This window comes from Boleophthalmus pectinirostris, unplaced genomic scaffold, assembly GCF_026225935.1.
Source record: "Boleophthalmus pectinirostris isolate CB_2022bp ecotype Guang Dong unplaced genomic scaffold, ASM2622593v1 HiC_scaffold_16, whole genome shotgun sequence".
In the NCBI taxonomy this organism is placed as follows: domain Eukaryota; kingdom Metazoa; phylum Chordata; class Actinopteri; order Gobiiformes; family Gobiidae; genus Boleophthalmus; species Boleophthalmus pectinirostris.
In genome coordinates this window covers 36565236-36568465 of record NW_026571095.1, presented here as the reverse complement: position 1 = coordinate 36568465, position 3230 = coordinate 36565236, and positions in this window count along the sequence as shown.

The window sequence follows — 3230 nt, the reverse complement described above, 5'->3', positions numbered from 1 at the left end:
GTCCACGGTTCAAATGTTTCACTGCAGATTGACGTCCAAGTGAGTCAGAGTTAGACGTCCAAATAGTGGACGTCATTTACACGTCATTTAGTCCAGAACTGGTCTTGGACCAACAGACACAATATAGACCCGAGCTGCAGCTCCATAAGACGTCTGATGTTTAGTTGAAGTTTTCTTTTGAACTCTTCTGAATTCATTGAAGCATCTGCTTCACTTCTTGCCCACAGACAGATTCCATCACAAAATCCTCCATAACCTTAGACTTTTCATGTTTTCTGGAGGCTCTAGGACTGAAATGGCATTTTCCTCACACATGGCCTTAGTTTGTGAGTGCATCTAAGCGGCCATAGCATCTCTATGTATTTCCCTAAAAGAATCCATGAGTGCATCCTTGTAGACTAAAGCCTGGGCCAGGTCAATATCCTCCCTTTGAAGATCCTGATGCAGGCCTGCTGTGACTGTCAACAGAGTCTCACAAACTCAAAGTCAATCAACTGTGTTAATCTAGTTAGTTTAGTCTTTAACCCCATTGCCAATCGTGTCCTGATTGTGATTGTGTTTTAGTTCTTTGAATTGCACTGACTGATTTAAATGTTCACTTGTTCACTTTTTCAAGTCCTGGATGTTTCACTGACTGTTTTCCACTGATGTGCTAAGAATGGTTCTACAGGAAACTAAATCTACTGGTAGATTCACAATCTTTTTCAAGTGTTGCTCACTCACAGAGAGTGTCTCCCTCTAGTGGAGCTACTGCAGTATTGTGTTGTCTTTGCTCCAGAGGTTTTTGTTCAGAGTTTTGGTGTTTCCTGTCACTGTGGGCTGCAGAGCACAGTAGTACACAGCAGAGTCTGTCACATCCACATCCTGGATCTTCAGAGAGAAAGAGTTTCCCTCAGCTTCAACTTCAAAACGCTTTTCATTGAAATCTGGAGATTTACTTGTCTTAGACCACGACGATGATAGTTTAGTTTTCTGTAACATGTATTTAGGAGCTCCTCGTCCTTCTTGTTTGTACCAGAACAGATATGGGGTATAGGCTTTGTTAGCTATTTGAAAAGTACAGAGTATTGTTGTTGTGTGTCCCTGAGTGTCAGAGGTGTCTCCTGTTGGCTGGGTCACTGTGTCTTCTCCTTTACACTCTGGGGAAGAACACAGGAGCACAACCAGAGCTGAGAGCAGTGTACACAGGACACACTCCATCTTAAAAGCTCAAATCCTCTCAAGTGTCTGTGTCTGCTCCTCTCTTACAGTCTGGCTCCTCCCTCAGGTCTCTGGGGCTTTGAGTTCTTCAGTTTGTTGTCAATCGTGAGGAGGTCTGGGGCCTCACGTCACGTCCTCACACCTCCACCTCACCATAAAAGGAGCAGGTAAAGTGACTGGTGAATGAGATTTCTCTAAACATGAGTGGATAATCAGTGGGTTTGAGACACGTGGGACAGAGGGAGGAGGACGCTCCACGCAGCACCACGTGATCACGACAAACACTTAAACAAAGTTTAACAAATAAATACAAACTAAAAGTGACGACAGCGACTCATCTGTTCATTTAATCATATTTTATAATATTTCGGCAGCACATTTTTGCAGTAAAACCAATGAGTTTTCTCTCTGTTTCAAGAGTTTTATCTCTATATTTTTAAGTCTGTCTATGAAGTGTGTGGGGACTGTCTCTGTTTATGCACATATACATGTAGATACGTGCACACGGGGTCTGAATGGTCAAAGGACGAGGTTATGAGCTCGTGCGAGAGATTCAGATGCCCTCCCCTGGAGAGTGAAAGGAGCGAGGGAGGGATACATGGACCAGTGGTCAGGAGACGAGCGCTTCAGCAGGAATAACAGATTTAGCACGAAACACATCAGACACAGATCAGACACTGTTATTCTGACAATAAAAGTCCACACGAAACATCCAAACTCTGCTCACCTCTGTGAGTCTGACCTCTGTGAGTCTGACCTCTGTGAGTCTGACCTCTGTGAGTCTGACCTCTGTGAGTCTGACCTCTGTGAGTCTGACCTCTGTGAGTCTGGGTCTGGGTACAGACATTATTGTTTTCTTCAAACTGTCAAAGAGCAGTTCTCATTTGCAGGAGCTCCTGTTACACAAAAATGTGGGAATATTTGGGGTTGGGGTCAGGTTCGGACAGTCGGCTTCGTGTTGTGCACAGACTCGGGTCACTCTGGCTCTCGGTGTTGGAGCTGAGTTTAGTCCCAGAGTTTCATTAAACCAAAGCCTGGCTCCTGTGCTCCATCTGAGGGAAGAGTTTTCTCTCAGGTTCAGTCATTATTTCATCCTCTGTGTTGAGTCACAGTCTGTGTTTTATAGAAGTCTGTGTTTTATAGAAGTCTGTGGTCGTGGACTGTGGGAGACTCTGTGCTGCACTGGGATCGTGGTCGCGCTCATGCACGAGTTACAAATGTATAATATTGTGGAGAATAATGAGTGGAATAAACAGCTCTTCTCCGTGTTTTGGTGAAGCAAACACTTAAATGCACAAATCTGAATGTAATTCTTTTATACATGTGGATTTTCTGATGAATTCCTGATCAAACTCTTCCTCAAACTCTCTTCTCTTCTGCTCCTCTCCACGAGTGTGGCTTTTTCCCCGTGTCTCCAGACTTTATGTAGAGCTTACAGCAGGTCCTGAGTTGGTGTAGAGAGAAGCAAAGTGTAAAGAGCGACTAGGCCATGATTTGTGCATAAATGGACTTTATAAATGAAGCCCCTGGTCTGGAGCATCGGTCTGTGAAAGGCCTGAGTCTTTTACTGGGAGGAACTTTGAAGAAACACCACTCTTCCTAAAAGAAAAACAACTTATTCTGAAGAATAAAGTTAAAGATGGTTAAGATATTTTAGATTTAGTGTTTGATTATGAAGTGTTTGAACTTCAGTGTTTGGTCGTCACACTGCAGCTCATTCCTACTTTTACAAACCAACCACAGTTTGCTTTAATTAAGAGTAAATTCAACTCAAAATTAAATGAAAGTGTCTGGACTTTATAAATGTGGAGGTGTTTCATGGATTAGGATGTGCTGACACAGAGGAGGTGTTTTAAACTCTCTGGGTGTTTTCATGAGGAAACAGGACGACATGGTTAAAGGAGGAAACACCTGAGTAATGTTTCCCTCTAGTGGAGCTACTGCAGTATTGTGTTGTCTTTGCTCCAGAGGTTTTTGTTCAGAGTTTTGGTGTTTCCTGTCACTGTGGGCCTCACAGCACAGTAGTACAC